The sequence below is a fragment of the Pan paniscus genome, chromosome 2, assembly GCF_029289425.2.
Source record: "Pan paniscus chromosome 2, NHGRI_mPanPan1-v2.0_pri, whole genome shotgun sequence".
NCBI classification, from domain to species: domain Eukaryota; kingdom Metazoa; phylum Chordata; class Mammalia; order Primates; family Hominidae; genus Pan; species Pan paniscus.
Genome location: NC_085926.1, coordinates 28677003 through 28703025, shown reverse-complemented (window position 1 = coordinate 28703025; position 26023 = coordinate 28677003). Strand labels below are relative to the sequence as shown.

General features: G+C 38.7%; 1 protein-coding gene and 1 long non-coding RNA gene across 7 annotated transcripts in view; both read right to left on the bottom strand.

Annotated features, from left to right (window-relative positions):
* The window catches only part of RBMS3 (RNA binding motif single stranded interacting protein 3), a 1476433-nt gene that overhangs the window by 1288227 nt on the left and 162183 nt on the right, over nt 1-26023 (bottom strand). The window lies entirely within an intron of this gene.
* Nucleotides 1398-26023, bottom strand: part of LOC129397382 (uncharacterized) — a 180244-nt gene continuing 155618 nt past the window's right edge. For both annotated transcript variants that reach the window (XR_008624709.2, XR_010111406.1), the window contains exons 2-3: nt 1672-1882; nt 1398-1531 (exon numbers count right to left, since the gene is read on the bottom strand). This is a non-coding gene — a long non-coding RNA (uncharacterized LOC129397382). The remainder of the gene's footprint in view (nt 1532-1671; nt 1883-26023) is intronic.

Sequence of the window (26023 nt, the reverse complement as noted above, 5' to 3'; positions counted from 1 at the left end):
TCTCAGAAATAAATAGGGACTCCAGAGTTAGAACACAATGGCAGATGGCAGCACATATATGTAACAGGGTTAGGCTGTGACTAGAGATTTCTGTAGCTGATGGTAATATGAAGAATTGAGAATCTGACCATACAACTCTGACCCCATGTGTAGACAATGGACAGCTCTAGTGCTATTTCTGAAAGAGCAATAATGCTAGATCCAGCTGAAATGTCTAGCAGGTCACCACTGATAGGTCTACACTGGACTTTTTTAGAAAGCCAATAAGGACACAGTTTTGCAGGAAATTGACAGAGACCTTATTGCTGAGTCAACTGAAGGTGTTTTATTGCAAGGCAGGCACAATTGCAAAACATAAATCTGAAATACTACAGTTTTCATAAACACAATCACAGAAGCATGCCTTGTTCTTTACTCCAAAATGGACAGATCCACAGACAGACCTGAGCAACATTATGGATGAGGTCAGTTGATCTCTAATTCCTGCTTTGTCTTAGAATATGGTATTCTGGAACCATCCACTTACTGTTGACTAGCTTATACTCAGGGTATTTGAAGTCACTTTTGATATTTGCAATTTCTTTAGCATTCTAGCTGCAGGATCAAACAGGAATTACATTTCAACATACAAGGTTTGTGTTTCTTTGTAGAGTAACATATATATCAAATAGTGTGCAAGAGCCCCAGGTATAACGTATGTTTGATTATGTTTCAACTCTAAGCGATAACATATTGAGATCGCTTCAGTAGCTAAGCAAATGTGACTCAGGCCATTACCTGGATCCAGACTTTTAAAAAAAGAATGAAACAAAAGAAAGGAAACGTATTTTAACCTACAGATCAGTACTATACAAATCAAACAACACAGCCCCATTTACAAGGTAATCTGGGATTGCAATTCAGGAAATCCCTAGGGATAAAACTTGTTCATAAACAAGGCTAATTTTAGCACAGAACAATACTTTTTAAAGCAATTTCTCGTTTATAATTCCCAGGGTCAAGGAAAGAAAAAGAAAAGGCAGGAAAAAAAAAAAAAAGAAATCAAACCAATCAAAAGCATCCAGGATTGTGTGTTGGGCAGGTGATAGCAAAGGAAAAACAGTCCAATGCAGAACTATAGCTCAGAGAAAGTCAGTCTGCAGGGATGCTGGGCATGAGCCCACTTTAGGTGCTTCTTGGTTCTAGTTTCTGTGTTTTTATCCTTTGGATCAGCAGCATCTTCCTCATTATGTTTCAGCAGCTCCCCGGACACCTAAGGAGGTGGTCCATCGTCTGGCCAAAACTCGGGGCCTGTGGAAGAACACATGGGAAAAAGCCCATCAGGCATGAGCCCAAACAATCTGACAGCTAAAGGCTGATGGAGTCAAGGGGTAGAGGGAAGAGTGGATGATTCCTTACCTCCTCCCAGCCTGCCTCCCGCCGCTGCTCCAGAAGGGTGGCTTTATGCTTTGGAACAGCCAGTGGCTTGAAATCTTTGAGATCTTGTAGTGAGCTCATAGTGGTATTCATCACCTTGTAGTCCATGGCATCTCTGTTGACAAGAACATAAAATAAATACCTTGGCATTAATGTTCTTTGGAATCTTGAGGAGGAGACACAACGGAGCAACACAGACACATAGAAAGAAGGGAAAGGAGGACGACAGAATAAAACTCAGAAAGGATACTCTACCTGCCACCTTTCCCTGGAATTCCCCTAGGCAGTCGTATCCTGGACTGGAGGCTTGAAGTGATTTCTAAGACCGCCCAGAGGTCTCAAAGGTCTGAAAGGTCAGGAGGCATCATTCCACTGCTACACGAGCACCTGAACTCAAAACTCAGCTCCTTGAGAACCTCAGCCAGCCTCGCCCCAACTCTCCTGAGTGGATGATGTCACTGAAATACTACATAACAGAGAGCAAAACGCAGTTGAAAATTAGCAGGAGATCCTCCTTCTTCCTTTGCCCCAGGGTGGTAGTCAAGGAAAGGCCAGGGGATGAGGGTAGGGAGGGTATCAACCACATGGTCTTCCCTTTAACGGTTTCAATGTTCAAGTCAGCCCACTCTTAACTTCCCACCACGTGACAAGAATTCTAAGAAGATTCTTCCATGGCCCATGTCATTTAGTTCAATCTAGCATTGCTTGTGGACTTTAGGGTATCACTCAGATCCTGAAGAAAGTTTTTATTTCAGCCAGGCTTCCTGCCTGAGACAGAACTCCAGACCTGGAATATGAGAAACACCTGGCTCCACTTAAGACCCTTCTTTCCCAAAACCTATAGAAAGCCTAGGGCTACCTCTTTGACCCTGAAAGAACCTGTCTTCCTGGAACACAGGGTAAAAATCACATAGTGAAGAATACAAGCCAGAAATAACACAGGCTGGGAATAACACAGGCTAGAAATCGCAGAAATTGGAGTGCTACCAAGAAAGACATATAGAGAACAGAATTCAAGAGAAACTTATTCCAACAAACCCAAAGGCACACCAAAGGATAGAGGTTGACAGGAGTGGTCTGTCCTGGGTACACATAATAAAGCAGGCACATTATCTGTAGAATTTAAAGGCAGTAATAAAACTGCCTTTAAACAAAGTCAGACTGCTCTTTGTTATGACCACGCTTTGGCAATTCTAAACAATTTTGGTGAAAGATACTGTATCCCACCCAGGCAGGTCCCCCTCCTTGGTACATCACTACCAACTCCACATGTTATCCTGATCCGATCATAGCCTTTGCTTGTGCTCTTCCCTCTACCTGGAATCTCCTTCCCCCAATCCCACCAGCCCACATCCTGTTCACTTTTAGGCCCTATTTCAAATAATCCCTCTTCAATGAAGGTTCTCATGACCCTCTTGTCTAGGAGTAATCCCTTACTCCCCTTAACTCCTAGGACAATTTATCTATATTATTTTATTTATACCTTATATTTATATATGCATATTATCTTTCCTATTAACAGACATCAAGATGCAGTGAAAAGTGTATGGGATTTGGAATTAGGCCCAAGTTAGAATCCCATTTCTCACAATGAACTAGCTGTGCAATGTTGAGCTAGTTATAAAACCTCTTTAGTTTATTTCCACATCTATATAATGGGAATATCACCTATCTCACAGAGTTGTTGCTTGAAATTAAATAATGCACGCAAAATAGCCTGAGATAATATACCCTGTACGATTATTTGTTTCTCTACCCTCTGCCTTAAGGGCAGAATCTTACTCTTTCATCTTTATTCTCCCCTCCCCACTCCCACAGGACTTATCAAGATAAGTCACAAAATGTGGCAGGTATAGAAATGTGTAGGCTTTTGTGTAGAATACCTACCACATAGGCTTGTGTAGAAGATGAAATAAATATGTGTCCAGTGCTTACGTTAGACACTGGCACATGGTATGAGTTGTATAAATGTATGTTAAATAAAATGACCTTGTGAGTTATTGTAGGACTCCCTGACTCCATGGTGTGCTCCAAATATAAATTATCAACATCAGGGAGAAAACAGATATGGCACAGCGTTTAGAAACTCACATAATGTTGGAGCTAAGAGACTACAGTGATTTGGATATTTGTACCCTCCAAACTTCATGTTGAAATTTGATCCCCAATGTTGGAGATGGGGCCTGGGGTGAGGTGTATGGGTCAAGAGAGAGGATCCTTCATGAGTAGATTACTGCCCTCTTTTGGGCTGAGTTGTCACTCCGCTAGTTCCTGAAAGAGCTGGTTGTTTAAAAGGGCCTGGCACCTTTCCCTCTCCCTTGCTTCCTCTCTCACTATGTGATCTCTGCACATGTGGCTCCCCTTTGCCTTCCGCTATGAGTGAAAGCAGCCTGAGGCCCTTACCAGATGAAGATGTCCAATCTTTAACCTTCCAGCCATGAGGATTGTGATCTAAATAAACCTTTTTTTCTTCATAAATTAACCATTCTTGAGTATTCCTTTATAGCAACACAAAAGGACTAAGACAGAGATGCTCTCCCATTTTAGGAACACGTATTGAGAATTCACAATGTGCCAGATAATGCATTAATAACTTTATAAATAATGTTGCATTTAATTCTCACCTGAACCCTGTGATGTGCTATCTTGACTATCCCTATTTCACACAGCAACAGAGGTACAGAGATGTTAAGTAATCTCCCTATGGATGCATGACTAATAAAGCGCAGAGCTAGGTTTGGAGACTAGGTTTTTTTTTCTTTCATTTTAAGTTGAGGGATATGTATGCAGGATATGCAGGTTTGTTATATAGGTAAAAGTGTGCCACTGTGGTTTGCTGCACAGATCATCCCATCACCAAGGTATTAAGCCCAGCATCTGTTAGCTATTCTACCTGATGTTCTCCCTCCTCCCACCTCCACTCTCCAACAGGCGCCAGTGTGTGTTTCCCGCCCTCATGTGTCCATGTGTTGTCATCTTTCAGCTCCCACTTATAAGTGAAAACACAGGGTATTTGGTTTTCTGTTCCTCTGAGAGTTTGCTGAGGATAACAACTTCCAAATCCATCCATGCCCCCACGAAGGAAATTACCTCATTCCTTTTTATGGCTGCATAGTATTCCATGGGGTATATGTGCCACGTTTTCTTTATCTAGTCTATCATTGATGGGCATTTAGGCTGATTCCATGTCTGTGTTATTGTGAATAGTGCAGCAATGACTATACATGCACATGTATCTTTATAATACAACAATTTATATTACTTTGGGTATATACTCAGTAATGGGATTGCTGGGTTGAAAGATATTTCTGCTTCTAGGTCTTTCAGGAATCACCACACTGTTTTCTATAATGATTTAACTAATTTACACTCCCACCAACAGTGTAAAAGCATTTTGTTTTTCTCCACAACATCACCAGCATGTGTTGTTTTTTGACTTTTTAGAAGGTTGGTACAAAAGTAACTGTGTTTTTTTGCCATTAATTTTGATGACAAAAGCCACAATTACTTTTGCACCAACCTAATAATAATAGCCATTCTGACTGGTGTGAGATGGCATCTCATTGTGGTTTTGATTTGCATTTCTCTAATGATCAGTGATATTGAGCTTTTTTTTCATATGTTAGTTGGCCACATGTATGTCTTTTTTTGAGACGTATCTGTTCATGTCCTTTGCCCACTTTTAATGAGGTTGTTATCTTCTTGTAAATTTGTTTAAGTTCCTTATACATGCTGGATACTAGATGTTTATGAGATGGATATGTCGCAAAATTTTCTCCCATTCTGCAGGTTATCTGTTTAATTTATTGATGATTTCTTTTGCTGTGCAGAAGCTCTTTAGTTTAATTACATCCCATTTGCCAATTTTTCCTTTTGTTGCAATTGCTTTTGATGTCTTCATCATGAAATCTTAGCCTGTGCCTATGACCTGAATTGTATTGCCTAGGTTTTCATCTAGGGTTTTTATAGTTGTGGGTTTTACATTTAACTCTTTAATTCATCTTGAGTTGATTTTTGTATATGGTGTAAGGAAGGGGTCCAATTTCAATTTTCCGCATATGGCTAGCCAGTTCTCCCAGCACTGTTTATTGAATAGGAAATCCTTTCCCCATTGCTTGTTTTTGTCAGGTTTGTTGAAGATCAGATGGTTGTAGGTATGTAGTCTTATTTCTGGGTTCTCTATTCTGTTCCATTGGTCTATGTGTCTGTTCTTATACAAGTACCATACTGTTTTGGTTACTGCAGCCCTGTAATATACTTTGAAGTCGGGTAGTGTGATGCCTTCAGCTTTGTTCTTTTTGCTTAGAATTGCCTTGATTATTTAGGCTCTTTTTGGTTCTGTATGCATTTCCAAATAGTTCTTTTCTAATTTGTGAAGAATGTCAATGGTAGTTTAATGGGAATAGCACTGAATCTATAAAGTGCTTTTGGCAGTATGGCCATTTTCACAATATTAATTCTACCTATCCATGAACATGGAATTAATGATTTTCCATTTGTTCTGTCCTCTCTGATTTCTTTGAGCAGTGGTTTGTAGTTCTCCTTGAAGAGGTCCTTCAATTCCCTTGTTAGCTGTATTCCTAGGAATTTTATTCTTTTTGCAGCAGTTGTAAAATGGAAGTTCACCTGTGATTTGGCTCTTGGCTTATCTGTTGTTGGTGTATAGAAATGCTAGTGACTTTTTCACATTGACTTTTGTATCCTGAGAGTTTGCTAAGTTGCTTATCATCTAAGCAGCTCTTGGGCTGAGAAGATGGGGTTTTCCAGATACAGGATCGTATCATCTGCAAACAAAGGTAGTTTGGCTTCCTCGCTTCCTATTTGAATGCCCTCTATTTCTTTCTCTTGCCTGATTCCCCTGGCCAGAACTTCCAATACTATCTTGAATAGGAGTGGTGAGATAGGGCAAACTTGTCTTGTACTGGTTTTCAAGGGGAATGCTTCCAGCTTTTGCCCATTCAGTATGATATTGGCTGTGGGTTTGTCATATATGGCTTTTATTATTTAGAGGTATGTTCTTTCAATACCTAGTTTATTAATAGTTTTTAAAATGAAGGGATGCTAATTTTTATCAAAGGCCTTTTATGCATCTATTTAGATAATCATGTGGTTTTTGTCTTTAGCTCTGTTTATGTGATGAGTCATATTTATTGATTTGCCTATGTTGAACTAACCTTGCAAACCCAGGATGAAGCCTACTTGATTGTGGTGGATAAGCTTTTTGATGTGCTGCTGGATTCAGTTTGCTAGTATTTTGTTGACAATTTTCACATCGATATTCATTAAAGATATTGGCCTAAAGTGTTCTATTTTTTTGTTGTATTTCTGGCAGGTTTTGGTATCAGGATGATGCTGGCCTCATAGAATGAGTTAGAGAGGAGTCCCTCTTTTTCAGTGTTTTGGAATAGTTTCTATAGGAATGGTATCCGCTCTTCTTTGTACCTCTGGCAGAATTCAGCTGTGAATCCATCTGGCCCTGGGCTTTTTTCAGTCAATAGCCTATTTATTACTGCCTCAATTTTCAGAACTCATTACTGGTCTATTCAGGGATTCAATTTCTTCCTGGTTCAGTCTTGAGAGGATATATATGTCCAGGAATTTATCCATTTCTTCTAGATTTTCTAGTTTATGTGCATAGAGGTGTTTATAGTATTTTTTGATGACTGTTTGTATTTCTGTGCGGTCAGTGGGGAGATCCCCCTTATCATTTCTGATTGTGTTTATTTGATTTTTCTTTCTTTTCTTCTTTATTAGTCTAGCTAGAGGTCTATCTATTTTATTAATATTTTTTCCAAAACCCAGCTCCTGGATTCATTGATTTTTTGAAGGGTTTTTCATGTTTCTAGATTTTTCAGTTCAGCTCTGATCTTGGTTATTTCTTGTTTTTTTCTAGCTTTGTGGTTTGTTTGCTCTTGGTTCTCTAGTTGTTTTAAGTGATTTTAGGTTGTTAACTTGAGATCTTTCTAGCTTTTGGATGTGGGCATTTAGAGCTATAAATTTCCCTCTTAACACTGCCTTGGCTGCATCCAGAGATTATGGTACATTGTATCTTTGTTCTCAGTAATTTCAAAGAACTTCTTTATTTCTGCCTTAATTTCATTATTTACCTAGGAGTCATTCAGGAGCAGGTTGTTCAATTTCCACATAGGTGTGTGGTTTTGAGTGAATTACTTAATCTTGAGTTATAATTTGATTGCACTGTGGTCTGAGAGATGGTTTGTTATGATTTCAGTTCTTTTACATTTGCTGAGGAGAGTTTTAGTTCCGATTATGTGGTCAGTTTTAGAGTAAGTGTCATGCAGTGATGAGAAGAATGTATATTCTGTTTTTTAGGGGTGAAGAGTTCTGTAGATATCTATCAGGTCCACATAATGGAGAGCTGAGTTTGGGTCCTGAATATCTTTGTTAATTTTCTGTCTCTGTGATCTATCTAATACTGTCAGTGGGGTGTTAAAGTCTCCCACTACTACTGTGTGGGAGTCTAAATCTCTTTGAAGGTCTCTAAGAACTTACTTTGTGAATCTGAGTGCTCCTGTGTTGGGTGCATATATATTTAGGATAGTTAGCTCTTCTTGTTAAATTGAACCCTTTACCATTATGTAATGCCCTTGCCTTTTTTGATCTTTGGTAGTTTAAAGTCTATTTTGCCAGAAATTAGGATGGCAGTCCTTGCTTTTTTCTGTTTTCCATTTGCTTCATAAATTTTCCTCCTTCCCTTTATTTTGGAGCCTATGTGTGTCTTTGCATGTGAAATGGGTCTCTTGAAGACAGCATACTGATGGATCTTGGTTCTTTATTTAAATTGCCATTTTGTGTCTTTTAATTGGAGCATTTAGCCCATTTACATTTAAGGTTAGTAGTATTGTTATATGTGCACTTGATCCTGTCATCATGATGCTAGCAGGTTATTTTGTAGACTTGTTTATGTGTTGGGAATGAGGTTTTTGAGTTATGCTTTGCTCATTCACTATAGTTCTGCTGCAGAGCTTCATGCCATGATGGAAATGTTCTGTGTTGTCTAATATAGAAGTCACTAGCCACTGGTAGCTTTGAGTTCCTGAAATGAAGCTACTATGATTAAGAAACTAAATTTTAAATTATACTTAATCTTAATTAATTTGAGCTTAAATAGCAATGTGTGCAGGTACAGTAAACTTGTACTAGCATACTGGATAGTGAAAGTTTACTATATTTTAGAGATCGTTTCATGTAGGCTCCTATTCAATAGCCTCTGGGCCTGTGATGGGAGGGGCTGCCATAAGGATCTCTGATACGCCCTGGAGACATTTTTCCTATTGTCTTGGTGATTAACATTTGGTTCCTCATTACTTGTGCAAATTTCTACAGCCAGCTTGACTTTCTCTCAAGAAAATAGATTTTTTCTATTGCATTATCAGGCTCAAATTTTTCAAACTTTTATGCTCTGCTTTCCTTTTAAATGCACATTCCTATTTCAGATCATTTCTCTCAAGTTCAAAGTTCCACAGATTTCTAGGGCAGGTGTAAAATGCCACCAGTCTCTTTGCTAAAGCATACCAAGAGTAACCTTTGCTCCAGTTCCCAAGATTCTTCATCTCCATCTGAGACCAATTCAGCCTAGACTTCATTGTCCATATCATTATCAGCATTTTGGTGAAAGCCATTCAACCAGTCTCTAGGAAGTTCCAAACTTTTCCACATATTCCTGTCTTCCTCTGAGTCCTCCAAACTGTTCCAACCTCTGCCTGTTACCCAATTCCAAAGTGGATTCCACATTTTTGGGTATCTTTATAGCAACACCTACTCTCTGTAGTACCAATTTACTGTATTAGTCTGTTCTCACATTGCTATGAAGAAATATCCAAGACTAGATAATTTATGAAGGAAAGGAGTTCAGTTGACTCACAGTTGCACATGGCTGGGGAGGCCTCAGGAAACTTAAAATGATCCCAGAAGGGGAAGCAAACACACTTTCCTTCACATGGCAGCAGGAGTCAGAAATGCCAAGCAAAGTGGGGAAAAGCCCCTTATAAAACCATCAGATCTCAAGGGAACTCATTCATTATCAAGAGAACAGCAAGAGGGTAACTGCCCCCAAGATTCAATTACTTCCCACTGGGTCCTTCTCACAACACTTGGGGATTATGGGAACTACAATTCAAGATGAGATTTGTGTGGGGACACATCCAAACCATATTAGTATGATTTTACATATTAAAGAATAATTAACCCTGAGATGCATTCTCAGAGAGCTCATTCCTGGGCACATCTGCCAGGGCAGCTAAAAGTTACATAAAACACATAGACATTTCCATTAACAAAGATCGACACACAGGAGTCCTTGTAGGAGGCATTTGCTAAAGCCTAGGCTACAGGCCTTCTGTAGCAATATGTCAATAACTAACCAGTGTCAGATGAACAAGAGCCCTCTGCAGTGTTTCTGCCTTTGCCAGTCTTAACTTCCCATCTACCAGCTCCTTAGAGAAGATCTATACATACAATGCAATTCAAGAGAAGACTATATTACATCAGATGCACTTTAGAGGTACTACTAATCATCATGAGCCCCATGCCCACCATCCCAGTGCTGTCAGTCTTACCCTTTAAAAATACAGGAGACCTAGTATAAAACCTCCAGTGCTTGTTGGCAACTGCCCACCTCTTTGACCTAGATGAGTTGAAGGAAGGACATGCTGACCCATTGCATCTCCAATAGCACCCAGCTCTCATTCTTCTGAAATGTTTCCTGTGATGTGTCAGGACTTCATGCCACAGATAAAGTAGATGCTTCATAATCCACAATGTGGCTAACCTACCCACTATTCCCAGTATGGTTTGCAGCTGAAACATGTCTAGTGGATCACAGGGAATCCTAACTTAGGGCAGCCATCACAATCTGAATCCTTGTACCCCAAGTTGCTCCTCGTTTTCTGTCTGGTTCAACTGGTCTCCCAGATCTTTTTCTCTATGCCACTTGAGGCATACTCCTTTGAGGAACTTGCATAAGGAAGCCTATTGTACTGGTTTGAATGTTATCTATCATTACTTTTGGGTCTTTATAGACACTGGCTTCCTAAATGTTCAAAATCCCTTTCTCCTTTCCAAACCATTTTTCTCACTAATATGTGTGAATGTAGCAGAGAATGTTGGTCCCTTACTGTATCCCTCAGGTCTTACAAAGACCAGCCTTGAAACTGCCATAAACTGCATCTCTTTGCATGAGGTTTGTTTTGTTTTGTTTCTCGAGAAACTATTCTGTCCAGGTATGGTGATCTATGAATATCTGGGTATTAACTCACCTTGAGAGGAGTCCTCAACCAGTTACTGATAGGAGTCCAGGGCAAATGTTCTAAATTATTTCCCAGAATTTTTTCATAGGCTTTAGCTCTAGCTGTGCACAGTCATAGCTGGCTCCATATCATACCCTTTGTTGTCTGCCTTACTTTTCCTGTCATTCTTTCCCTCTCTTCTTACTGGCATTTGCTATACCTCCCAAATAAACTACTTGCTCTCAAGTCCTTGTCTCAGGGTCACTTCTGGGGGACTAAAACTAAGCCAATAGAAAACTACCTTTTTCTAATTCTAGTCACTTCAGTCATTTCAGAAATGCCTTAACTTTATGTACATATAGAAATATGTATACATAAATATGTATTTCCAGGCTATGTCAATTGAATTTATAAATAACTATATATATATATAGATATAGATATATATATATATATATGCAGCTGACATTTAAGTTTTTATATATTTTGTTGTGTGCTGGTTTGTCTTTCCTGTAAGTTGATAAGATGCTCAAAGGCCAGGAGTGCAGCACCTCCTTCTTCTATAATTTTCCACGATGCCTGGTGTGATGCTCCACAGAGTGAATATTCATTTAACCAGGGCTGACAGACAAGGGGCCATGGAGGTCAGGTCTGTTTGTCCTGTGGGCTTGTCAAGGGTGAGAAATCTCCTAAGATAAAAAAATTGTGATGCTGTTTCCAACCCTTTGAAGGATGAACCTGGAAGCCTAAAATGAGAGCTGGCCCTGAGACAGGGCACCAAGTCAGAACATCAGTCCTGTGGCACATGCTATGCCCTCCAGGCCACTGGGACATGAAATCCTGTGTAATCAGATACGTTCTCTTGACCTGTTTCTGAGTGACAGTCCAGTTTGGGGTGAACTGGGCTACATGAGCTAGACAGACCAATGTGAGGCCCATTTCTGGGAGATCTTTCCTGAAAATCCTGGGCCTTTGCTGCAAATCAATAGAATTATTAAATATCTCAAAGCATATTACAGAACAGGGTGCTAATAGGTGAGGGTCCAATATAGGTAAAAAAGAGGTCCTACTTTGACCCACCTTATACTCCAGAAGTGAAATATTTATGGGGTACTTAATAGCGGTGAGCGATGAGTAATACTAATGCCACTAACCGCAAATACCTTATTTTTGCTTAGGCCTCTCATCTCCCTCTTGGGCCAGGAGGACTTTATGGCATTTCCACTTGTCTATTTCCCTTCCTAACTAGAATAAAGGCTAATTTATCAAACATTCTAAACCTGGAATCTTTATTAACTAGCTCCCCCAGGACACAAAGATTCTAAAGGACCTTCTGAATCAAACAAAGGTGAAATGACACTTGGTGTTATTTCAGAGTTGAGTATTTTGTTGCATTATTTCTAAGCCTTTTACAACTGACAATCCAGATAAAGTATTGATTAAACAGATCACTCTGCATCCTCAACTTGGCTGCTAACAGAGTTCACTGTAATATAGTTTTGGCCCTTGTTGGTTGAGTCTAGTGCCTCAAGAGCAAATTACCACCGAAGACCTCACACACTCAGCACCTCACAGAAACCTTGCCGTGACTCCAGGTGCGTGGGGCAGGCCTGCCCACAGAATGCAGCCTCCCACAAGCTGTGAGATTCTAAAAGAACTTTTCTAAGGCTTTTTCTGAGGAAAGCACACCAACATATGGCTTTATATGAATCCTGCTGATTGAGGAAACTTTAGATTCTACAGAAGCTTTCTAAAAATAATTCCAATTTGAATAGAAAGTCGAGTCCTTTACAGAGCCCAGACTGTTTTGTTCTCCCATCACATGGGAACTTGAAGAGGCCACAACAATGACAAGCAGACAGAGCAATGCGTAATTCATCCAGAAATGAACTGCAAACAGAATTACAAACAGCTGTCACAATGGCTGGGATAAAAGCCAGAATTAAGAAGGGCATGGAAGGGAAGCACAATAATAACCAGAGACCTCTAAGCACCAAATGTGAAGGCACACAGAACATATTCTCGTGACCTTCCTCTAACTTCCACCTCCATCCACGCAGAATGCTTCATCTGACAGTCAGATAAATTCACTTAGAAAATAAATCATCATTTACATACAATGTATTGAAAATAGACACAAGAGCCAGAACAACCAAGTTTCAGAGTAAAGTACTAGAAGAGCTGATCAATTCAAAAGTGTTTTGCACATTCTTTAGAGAAGAAATTTGCTGCTAAATTTTCTCATATATGCATGAGAGATGCAATACCAAGGAATGTTTAATTATACTCACCTTCAAAGCTACATGTCTACTGAAAGAAAACTGTGGCAAAATAGAAAACAGGAAACACATTCCATAAGGCTGATTCACTCTCTGGGATTTTTACATGTAGGAGTGCCATTATCGCATAAAAATGATATCTTGTGTTGCCAACAATATTACCCATACATACGGAAGACTTCAGCACTTTCTTAGGAATCGCATTAAAAACATACCATACTATCCCAAATTGTGCTCAAGTTTGCATAGAAGTTATCATTGGCTATTTAACCTGTAGTAAGTTATTAAACATTACCCCTTGGTAGTCTCATTAATGTCTAAAGTAGTTGAATATTAAAGATTACCTTTTATAAAGTCACTTCTAAATCAGCCCAGTCTCTACTCCTAAGGCAGCTTAACATCTCTTCACCTTAGTTTTATATCATCCCTTTTCTTTCACCTCAAAAATACATTTGTCCTTGAGAAGCTCTAGGTGTTATTAATGAAGAATGGATACGGGAATATTTATCATGTTAAGTGTTTTTATGATGCTGATGGTGCTTCAAAGAAGACTAAGGCTCTTACATAAACACTGTTGTACACATTTCTGACTTTGCAACTAGAGTATGTACTCCCTGAAAGCTGAGGCCATCCCTTCTGCATGCTCTTTTTGTAAGCTTCATAATGCCCAGCAGAATGCTGGAGACTAAAGTGACTATATTTTCGGAATAAAAAATTAGATGGTCTCTGCAAGGAGATATTTTGCAGTTCTGCCAAACCAGGATTAGGTATCCCAATGCTTCCAAAAATAGGTTCCAGACAAGTATTCCTGATAATAATGGTGCCAATGATTCACCTCCTGGAGACCTTCCCGTTTTTTTCCATTTACTCCTCTCCTAATTTTACCTGTAACCTACTGCTGGAGGAGGGAGGAGATGAGGAAAGGAGAGTAAAAGGAGACAATTTTCTCTAAATGACTTCCAGCATTCCTAGCTCTATATCTGAAGAATGGGGGCTCTCAACAAAGTCTTAAATGTAAGATTTTATTTAAGATGCAGCTTACTGATGCCAATACTGCAAGGATTTTGCCAGATTATCACAACTGGGGAAGGAGGCCTTAGGAGGCTGTTGACCCACAGGGTAAGACAAAGGCCAGACCCAGGAGTTTTTGGTCTTCTAAACTTAATCCTATCCCTCTTGAACCTTTGCATACTGATGCTCACAGGAAATGAAGAAGGCAGAGACAGTGAAGTTTGGCAGGGGTGAGTCTGTCTTTCTTTGGGAATGCTGGGAGTGGAGCTGGTTGTTACATGTTTGGGAGAGACACCCAGGAAATAAGAGAGAATTCTGCTCATTACTAAGACATATTTATGATATATAATAGGCACTCATCTAGCTAACTCTATTCTGGGTTTCAATTGCCTCATCTGTAACATGGGATTACTGAGTGTCTTGATTACATTGATCATCTTATATTCATGCATGGCATTCATACAATTGTTCTAATCAACTGGACCTGTCAATGGGAAAGTCCCCTTTGCTGTAGCCCAAAGAAGGTTACTCAGGTCAGCTCCCAAAACGGATTCACGTAAAGTTTTTGCTTCCAAGTCTATACCAGTAAATTTCCAATCTATCAGGCCTTCCAAAGCTGCGATTCACAGGAACCAAGTTCCTAGGGAGGAAATGAATATAAACAGAGTTCACATTTGTCTGTGTGTGGCCTACCCAGATGTAAACAGATTACTCAACCAGGGCAAACACATGAGGTGCCAACATCAAACTCAAACAGTGACACTGCCAATTATGACTGGGTTTGCCTTCTTGAATTTGAAATGTCACTTACATTGGAGAAATGTTCAGTATGTAAAAGCCCTGTGAAAGATAAACCAACCATACCACTATGACTTTCATTCCCATACATGTCATGAGAAAGAAGCCAAGTAGAATAACCAACTTGCTGTGCTGTGCTGCAAACCTTCAAATGCCGTGATTTTTGAAGAAATAGAATTATTCAATGTAGCCCACAAGTCATATGAACACAAAGGCCCTGGAGGGCCCCCAGGCAAATGAAGAGGGCTGGGTGGGCACAATGTGAAACCTAAGAGTGTGGGACTCAGTTCCAGCGATCACTTGCTATGAGGCTACAAGGGGCCGGAACTTCCTATTTTTTCAAGAGAAGACAAAAATCAAGGTTGTTTATGGGAAGCTTCCTAACATTAAAATGTTGGCAATGACAAACTTTTTAAATTACTGTGCAGGCAAACAAGACACAGCCATGGGCCAGATTCAGCTTGTGAGTTGCCAAATTCCTAGGCTTCTTCTATAGATAAAATTATAGACATGGAAAATGTCAGATTTCAATGGTTTTAATGTAAGCAGTGTATAGTGTAAAAATGTCAGCCTAGGAGTCAAGAAACTTGTACATCTGTGCTAGATCTGTTGTGTTCTTATGAAGAAAAGGTGGGCAAATCACTTGCCTTCCTGGAGTCTTCATTTCCTACCCTCTGAAATGGAGGTAGACCTCAAGGTTATTGTGAGGATTATATCAAAGTGGGCAATGATACAAGAACAGCACTCAGTGCACTGCCTAGTATATTACACCCTAGTCCACTTTGCATCTCTGTTTTCACAGCTGAAAATTTGGGATAATAATAATTTTACGTCAAAGAAGCTATTGTTTGAATTAAGTGGGATAATACAAACAAAGGGCTTAGCACAGTGCCTGACAGAGAGTAAGAGCTCAATAAATATTTGTTATTATTATTATTTGTAACCAACAAACTTTTAGTTCTAAGTTTTACAGACACAGATACAGAGACCTAGAGAGAAAGATGGTTTATCAATAGCCCCAGTTCTGTGTAGCAAACTCAGAATCAAGAAACAGGTCTCCTGACTTCTGACTGGCAAACTTATCCATGAAGTTCTAGTTTCAACTAAACTCTTGGCTCACAAAGTGCTCTTATTTTATATTGGCTTCATCAGTATATTCAATATTAATCAATAAGCTGGGATCATTTTTGTTGTTAGTGATTTATAAAGTTGATATGATTGTATCTTAATTTATTGATAAAGTAGGAGAGGAACAGGGAAGAAAAATATGGCAGATTTTCTCCATTATATAAAGTCCAAAAAAAGTTTGTACTTTTCCATAAAATTCAAAGGATTAACTAATTTTTATTTTTAGAAAACCTACTGCATGAAATGGCCTGCATTCTGATTCATTATATAAAATTAGAGTTTTGTTATCTTTCCTATAACAGCACTGAAACCGACATCCTTCATGATTCCAATAATATGTTTGACATCTGCAGAAAAAGAATGCTATCCTATTTAAATAGATAAAGTTATCCCAAACCACTGTTTAGGTAAACAGGGCTTATGTATATCAATAATGTCTAGGTAAAACACTCAGGAATCTAACTTTGAAAGCAAAACTTCATAAATGTTTAGAAAACAAGGTGAGAGACAGTATTGTAAAGAATCAACAAAATTGAAAGTTCCAAAAACATGTAGTTTACTTAATATGGGCCAGAAAATAGGGCCCTATTTTTAATAATAATTTGTTCATTGCCTACTACCTCTCATTCCTACTTACCTCTCATTCATCTGCATTCCATATCTTTTGTTCTCTTCAGTTCTACATATCTTGTCCCCCTTAAGGACCTAACACTCTACAGTCTCCCCTTATTTTCTCTCATGTTCCCATCCAGGCTCCATGACCACCTATGGTGAGATCAGTCTAGTCAGAAAGTCTATATTAAACATATGCTCCATCACCATTTAACCAGTCCCAGAGCAGGCTCTTGGAGCACCCTTAGAAAGTCTTGTTCTCTCAGAGAGTTATCTCATTCTGCTACTTCTCTCATGTTTTCTAAGTTTTCCATTTGTTTAAAGACTTAATTAATACTAACTGGGAGTCAGCCACTGACCCAACACATTCAGGTCCATTGATTCAACAAATGGCAATCTCAGGTGGCCATTTATACCTGCATCCAGGTATGTCCTTAGTTACTATTCAAAACTGTGGAAATAACCACACTAAGCAACTTTAAAGTCTTTACTTTCTTGATGATATTTTAAGCTCCTTCAGAAAAGGGAATGAGTATTGTTGGCATTTGGAAACATTTCTCCTACTAAACACATAGTAAAATGTCCTGCACTTAGTAAGCATCCTAGTAATAACTTGTTAAATTATGGCTCAAATTTATGTCTGATCATCATTTTAAAACACCTTCATCTCTTAAAATTTTCAGTGCTTTCCCCGGAGAAAGTAGAGATGAACTCATTACTATACCTGGCAAAGTGAAAAGCCCAAACTGGATTGCTGTTGCCCTTCTAGTTTGTTACACAACTAGAATATGAAGCTGGTTAGAAATCACATACATCCAGGCTGCCAGATCTATCAAGCATCCTATCGAAGATATTAACATATGAGCTCGTTAGAGTGCGATTTATGCATTACCATCATAGATAATGGAGACGAAAAGGAACCTGTCAAATCACAGGGCCTATTTTTCTGCTCAAGGAAAGTGTTAAATTAAAATGATTATTTATATATGTTCTGTAGAGCTTTAAAGACTTTATTCTTTATATTCCCTTGAAAATTTGGCAAGGGGCAAAGAGCACAGTGGTCCCCCACTATTTGTGGTTTAGCTTTCCATGGTTTCAGTTACCCACTGCCAACTGCAATCCAAAAATGGGTGGATAGTACAATAAGATATTTGGAGAGAAAGACCACATTTACATAACTTTTATTACAGTATTTTGTTATGATTGTTCTATTTTATGGTTAGTTATTGTTGTTAATCTCTTACTGTGCCTAATTTATAAATTTAACTTTATCATAAGTATATACATATAGGAAAAATCATAGTATATACTGTATAGGGTTTGTTACTATCTGCAGTTCCAGGCATCCACTGGGGGTCTTAGAATGTATCCCCTGCAGATAAAGGGAGACTACTGTATGTCCATTTTATATGGGTGAAGAAGAGAGTAACCCATATTCTTCAGAGATTCCAGTTCTGTCCCCTGAGCTCAGACAATGAAATGTTTAGGTCACAGATTTCAGGATAAAAATTCTCTGACAGGTTTATATGTTCCTAATCAGAGTACAAAAGTTAATTATAATGAAGTTTACTGTCATTTTACAGGCATGACTTTACATAATGAGGCCATTTATTTCTTTCTAAAATGTAGTTACAATTCAGATATTCAGCTGCAAGCTGAACAGTAGTGGCTTAACAATGGCTTCATGGACCAAAATAGAGATATAAATAGCACAATCATTCCTTAGGTAATTTATTACCTACTCATTCACTTAGGAAAGGTTTTTTTCATAAAATGGATCCCTTTATTAAAACAACTAACTACCTTTCTTTATATTTACCAAAACAATAGAAAGAACAATAGCAAAAGAAATTCAAACAGCTAGATATAATTAGGTGGCACATCCACAAACCTTATACTGTTATTTGTCACTTCGCAATCTAAGCATGATCACAAACACACAACTAATTAGTCCTCGTGCTATCCTTAAGTTTTTTGCTGTGTGTGTGTGTGTGTGCGTGCATGTGTTGGGTGACACGCTTTGCTCAAAGCCATCTGTCCAGCATTTTGAGTGTCTAAACTCTATGTGATCTTTCTTATATTTAAGTTTTCACTTTCTCTAACATTCACACTAACAAAAAAATACATCTCTGTTGTCTGCCTGCTATTTAGTACAGAGTATTCCCTCTTTCTCTTTCCAAGTTTCCAGATTGCCCTTCTCTTTATTGTCTTTGCAAAAAGGAAAAAACAGGCAGTCTAGAGATACGACAAATTTTATGACACCGCTGCAGGTTAGTTTCTAATTTGGAAAGTAGTTCTGAAAGTTTAAGGAGTTGCTGTGTGTATTACTCTAAAGTTCAGTCTACAAGCCTCCACAGCTGCTGCCCTGATTAGCTGACTCAAATACAGCTCAGATACTATACTATTTTAAAAGGACTTGGAATTACCTAAACATCCATCTATTTCAGACTTTCTTCCTTTAAAAAATGTAAATATTTTCCTTACACAGTACACAACACACACATACACACATACTATTTAAGTGCCCAAAGGAACTGCACTGTATTAGATATTTTGACATTTTTTCTCCTAGAACTTTGTAACAGGCAATACTGACTCAGACAGACATGTAGCGAGCATTCAGCAAACACTACATAAATCATGAACTGTGAAGAGACAATGCAATGTCTGTCCCATATATGACAGCCTAAGGGCTTTTGAGGTGGAGAAACAAAGATAGATATAAAACTAGGAAAAACTGTCCAATCTCTAATGATACCTATGTCCAGTAGGCTCAGGAGTCTGAAAGATTTTTGGTTTGCTTATCAAACCAAAAGAAGTAGAACCAGGAAAGCGGCTTGACAAATTTAAAAGGAAAGTGGCTCAAATGAGGCAGGAGATTCTTAAAGGGGGAAATTATCATATTATCATAAAGATCCAAATGAACCTTAAAAGAAAGGATTGTGAAAAAATAATGCTAACCAAGTGGCTGCACAGGCAGATCTCTCATAGGCTTATATTTTCAAAGACTCTTCACAAAGAAAGAAAAAATGTCCAAGGTGAAGAATGCATACAAAGTCTCAGGAAGGCTAAAGCAGAGAAAGAACTAAGGACTTTTGATAAAATTGTGAAGAAATAAAAGTGCCTTTTCTTCTATGAGTCCTTTTTTAAAGCTCACTCCAAAAAGAAAAACAAAAGATAGGTTAGCTAATTGTGGTACAGTTAATGTTCATAGAAGAAAAAACCAGACCACTCTTTTGCAGCCATTTTCTCTATCAGGATGGTTTTCAAACAAAAAGGGCCAAACTTAACAAAGAGAATATTCGTTTATTTATTTTACTGGCTGATTACTTAAATTATTTATTAATGTCTAAATGCTAGGAATTGCACCAGCATCTGGAAAAAAATGTTGGTGCATAAGGCAAACATGGTCTTTTGACCTCATGGAACTTGAATTCTAGTGCATTTAAAATAGAAAGGAAACCTGACAGCTTCCTTAATACAGTCACACACACATCCTCCAAGGTTAGTAAAGAAGTTATCTATCACTCCTTTGGCAACCTTGAAGTGCTAAAGATTCATTTTATTAATAGAGCTGTCAGATTTCTTTACAATGTCTAAGAGATGATGAGGAAATAGTAATAGAGCACTTGACTGATTGAGTTTGAGACTCTAGGACCAAATAAATCAGATTCTAAAATACTGAAATATTTTACGGGGTAACTGTAAAACATATAGTGAATTTTATTCTTTAAAACTTTTATAAGAATTTCAAAAACTACACAAATATTAGGTGCTTTTTTTTTTTTAACAATTCTAACCATATAGAGAGACTACAGAAGAAGACATAGTTATGGGATCACGATAATGTTGCAATCAAGGTCCTTATGCACATATTTTAATGCAGTGGCGTGCTGGAGCCCACTCATATAGACTCAGTACAGCCAATTGTGTGCATCTCTCCCCAATTCTGCATTTAGGGATGGCACATTAGTAACCTGGACTTGACCATAATGGGAGTATTTACAGCATGGACAGTGGTAAGTACTACAACGAGATTTTCTTCCTTCCTTCCTTCCTTTTTTCCTTCCCTTCCTTCCTCCCTCATCCTCCTCCTTCCTTTCATTTCTCTCCTCCTTCTTCTCCTTTGTTCTGGTGAGCAACTGGTAAAACATTTACCAGTACACTAATGTTTTAATGTAATATGCTGTGACTTCTGATGAATTGTTTCCCAGAGGGTTTTCTGGATGTGTACAATTTTAATTTTCATGGATGCCACCAGGTCATTTTTCATACTGTAAAAATTTATACTATGATTATAAGCATATGAATGTGTATATGTGTGTGTGTGTGTGTATATATATATTTAAACTGAGTCCTCACCAGTCATATGATGAATGTTCTACCTGCTTTTTATTTTAACCAATGAAACAGATAAAAAATTGTGCCCATTATTGTTTTAATTTGTGATACCCAGATTACAAATGAGATAGGGGATCTTTGTTTTTCCCATAAAGGTACCAGCAATTTGCATTTCTCTTCTGTGAACTGCCTGTTCATGTACTTTGCTTATTTTTCAACTTTAGTCATTTACTTTTTATCACTTAGTCTGATCAGATGAGTTATATATTATATGAACTTTTGTTCTGTCATTTGTTACAAATATTTTCCCTACTCTATTTTTGATCTTTAGACTTTGTCTTGATATCTTTTGCCAAACATTTTCAGCAAAAAAAGTGTTTATCTTTTTTTTGTGGTTCTTGGGTTTTGTGTTTGATTTAAGCAGTTCTCCCCATATCAAAGGCTTCAAGAAAAGTAAGATGATTAAGTGGTTAAGAGCTTGGACTCTGCACACAAAGAGCTTTAGTTTGAATCCTAGCTCTTCCACTCTGAATGCCAGGCAGCTTTAAGTCTCAGTTTCTCATCTATAAGTTGGGCAAAGAATACCAAATTTATGGGGCTATTATGATGAATAAATATTTAACTATGTATTGTGAAATTTTCTGTTCATCTCTCCTCATTGTACTGTCTCCCCTATCCGGAAATGTCTACTTTGGTTCAATTTTCAATTAGTCATATTAGTTCACCAAATGTTTTCACAGACGGAGTATAAGAATGGCAGAGAGAGCGGCCAAGATGGCCGATTCAAAGCAGCAAAGGTCTGTGGCACTCACGGAGAGGAATGAAAGTGGCAAGCGAATTTAGCACCTTAAACTGAAGTGTCTAAGTTCTCCCACTGGGACTGACTACACACACTGACTCAACCCATGGAGGATGAAGAAAAGCATGGTGGGCCAACAGCCCACCCAGAAGTGGCATGGAACCAAAGGAACCCTACCCCCAGCCAAAGGAAGTGGCGAGTGATTTTGCAACCCTGCTGGAGAAACCATGCTTCTTCCAGGGATCTTTGCAACCCGTGGGATCAGGAGATCCCCTCGTGAGCTCACACCATCACGACCTGGAGTCTGATACACAGAGCTGTGTGGAGCCTCAGAAGAGCCCCTGCTCAGGCATGCACAGAGACCCAAGAGTTTTACATACTCTGGCCCTGGGATCCCCAGCAAGGCAGGAGATCTCTCTGTACACATCCCTAGGAAGGGGGCTGAATCCAGGGGGCCAAGAAGCATTGTTCTGCAGGCCCCACTTCTATAGCACCTCATAAGTTAAGACCCCCTAACTTGGAATTCCAGCCAATCAACAGCAACAGGCTGGAGACTTGAGACAGGACCGAGTTCCTGGAGGGAGGGGTGGCCACCACCTCTGTGGTTTGGTAGACTCAGCTGTTCCAGCCTGCCAGCACTGGAGAATCCAAACAGTCTGGATGAGGAAGGATCCTCCACAACACAGCACACTTGCTCTAACAAAAAGCAGCCAGACTGCTTCTTTAGGCAGGTCCCTGATCCCATGCCTCTTGATGGGATGAGACCTCCCAACATAGGTCTCCAGCCACCTCCTACAGGTATACTCAGGCCGGCAACAGGTCAGTACCCACCTGGGACGGAGATTCCAGAAAAGGGAGCAGGGTGCCATCTTTGCTGTTTTGCAGGCTTCACTGGTGATACCTCCAGGCATGGGAAAAATGGAGGCAACTAGGGTCTGAAGCAGACCCCCAGCAAACTGCAGCAGCCCTATGGAAGAGTGGCCTGACTGTTAAAAGAAAAACAAACAAACAGAAACAATAATGTCAACAAAAAAGACCCTACAAAAACCCCATTCAAAGGTTAGCAACCTCAAATATTGAAGGTAGATAAGCCCACAAAGATGAGAAAGAGTCAATGCAAAAATGCTGAAAACTCAAAAAGCCAGAGTGCCTGTTCTCCTCCAAATGACCGCAACACCTCTCCAGCAAGAGCACAGAACTGGGCTGAGGCTGAGATGGCTGAATTGACAGAAGTAGGCTTCAGAAGGGGGGTAATAACAAACTTTGCTGAGCTAAAGGAGCACATTCTAACTCAATGCATAGAAGCTAAGAAACATGATAAAATAATACAGGAGCTGATAGCCAGAATAGCCAGTTTAGAGAGAAATATAACCAACCTGATGGAGGTAAAAAACACAAGAATTTCACAATGCAATCACAAGTATCAATAGCAGAATAGACCAAGCAGAGGAAAGAATCTCAGAGCTTAAAGACCATCTTTCTGAAATAAGACAAGCAGACAAGAACACAGAAAAAAGAATGAAAAGGAATTAAAAAAAAAAAAAAACCTCCAAGCAATACGGGATTATGTTAAGAGACCAAACTTCTGATTTACTGGGGTACCTGAAAGAGATGGGGAGAATGTAACCACGTTGGAAAACATACTTCAGAGTATCATCCAGGAGAACTTCCCCAACCTAGCAAGACAGGCCAACATTCAAAGTCAGGAAATCCACAGAACCCCAGTACGATACTCCATGAGAAGATCAACCCCAAGAAATGTAATCATCAGATTCTCCAAGGTCAAAATGGAAGAAAAAATGTTAAGGGCAGCCAGAGAGAAAGGTCAGGTCACCTACAAAGAAAGCACATCAAACTAATACTGGACCTCTCAGTGGAAACCCTATAAGCCAGAAGAGATTGGGGACCAATATTCAACATTCTTAAAAAAAGAAAACAAGAAGAATTTCCAACTAAGAATTTCGTATCTGGCCAAACTAAGCTTCATAAGCAAAGGATAAATAAGAAACTTTTCAGACAAAGAAATGCTGAGGGAATTCATCAGCACCAGGCTTGCCTTGCAAGAGCTCTTGAAGGAAGCACTAAATATGGGAAGGAAAAACTGTTACCACTACAAAAACACACTTAAGTACACAGACCAGTAGTAACACAATAAAGCAACCACATAAACAATTCTACAATATGACCAGCTAGCACCATGATGACAGGATCAAATTCACACATAACAATGCTAACCTTTAATGTCAATGGGCTAAATGTCCAATTAAAGGACACAGACTGGCAAGCTGGATAGAGAGCCAAGATCCATCAGTATGCTGTCTTTAAGAGACCCATCTTACATGCAAAGACACACACAGGCTCAAAATAAAGGCATGGAGGAAAATTTGCCAAGCAAATGGAAAGCAGAAAAAAGCAAGGGTTGCAATCCTAGTTTCTGACAAAACAGATGTTAAACCAACAAAGACCAAAAAAGACAAGGGCATTACATAATGTTAAAGGATTCAATTCAACAAGAAGAGTTAACTATCCTAAATATATATGCACTCAACACAGGAGCACTCAGATTCATAAAGCAAGTTCTCAGAGACCTACAAAGAGACTTAGACTTCCACAAAATAATAGTGGGAGACTTTAACACTCCACTGACAATATTAGATAGGTCATAGAGACAGAAAATTAACAAAGATATTCAGGATCTGAACTCAGCTCTGGATCAAGTGGACATGGTAAATATATAGAGAACTCTCCACCCCAAAACAACAGAATATACATTCCTCACATCACCACACAACACTTACTCTGAAGTTGATCACATAAGTGGAAGTAAAACACTCTCAGCAAATGCAAAAGAACTGAAATCACAACTAACAGTCTCTCAGACGACAGTGCAATCAAATTAGAACTCAAGATTGAGAAATGCACTCAAAACCACACAAGTACAAAGAAATTGAACAACTTGCTCCTGAATGACTCCTGGGTAAATAATGAAATTAAGGCAGAAATCAAGAAGTTCTTTGAAACTAATGAGAACAAAGAGACAATGTACTAGAATCATTGGGACGCAGCTAAAGCAGTGTTAAGAGGGAAATTTATAGCATTAAATACCCACATCAAAAAGCTAGAAAGATCACAATTAACAACCTAACATGACAACTAAAAAAACTGGAGGACCAAAAGTAAACCAAGCCCAAAGCTAGCAAAAGACAAGAAATAACCAATATCAGAGCTGAACTAAATGATACAGAGATACAAAAAAATCCTTTAAAAAATCAATGAATCCAGGAACTATTTTCTTGAAAAAATTAATAAAATAGATAGACCTGTAGCTAGAATAATAAAGAAGAAAAGATAGAAGATTCAAATAAACACAACCAGAAATAAAAAGGGGGATATAAACACTGACCACATAGAAATACAAACAGCCATCAAACCTACTATAAACACCTCTATAAACACTTCTATGTACATAAATTAGAAAATATAGATGAAATGGATAAATTCCTAGACACATAAACCCTCCCAAGACTGATCCAGGAAGAAATTAAATCCCTGAATAGAACAATAACGAGTTCTAAAATTGATGCAGGAATAAAGAGCCTACCAACCAAAAAGGAAAAAAAAAAAAAAAAAAAAGAATCCCAGGACCAGATGGATTACAGCTGAATTCTACCAGAGATACAAAGAAGATGTAGTACCATGCCTACTGAAACTATTCCAAAATATAGAAAAGAGAGACTCCTCCTCCCTAACTCATTCTATGAGGACAACATCATCCTGATACCAAAACCTAGCAGAGATACAACCAAAAAAAGAAAACCACAATGAGATACCATGTCATGCCAGTCAGAACAGCTACTATCAAAAAGTCAAGAAACAACAAATGCTGGCAAGACCATGGAGAAACAGGAACACTTTTATACTTTTGGTGGGAATGTAAATTAGTTCAACCACTGTGGAAGACAGTGTGGTGATTCCTGAAAGACCTAGAACCAGAAATACCATTTGACCCAGCAATCCCATTATTCAGTATGTACCCAAAAGAACATAAATCGTTCTATTATAAAGATACATGCACGTGTATGTTCACTGCAGCACTATTTGCAATAGCAAAGACACGGAATCAACCTAAATGCCCATCAATGATAGACTGGATAAATAAAATGTGATACATACACACCATGAAACATTATGCAGCCATAAAAAGGAATGAGATCATGTACTTTACAGGGACATGGATGGAGATGGAAGCCATTAAATACTATGAAATACTATGCAGCCATAAAAAGGAATGAGATCATGTACTTTGCAGGGACATGGATGGAGATGGAAGCCATTAAATACTATGAAATACTATGCAGCCATAAAAAGGAATGAGATCATGTACTTTGCAG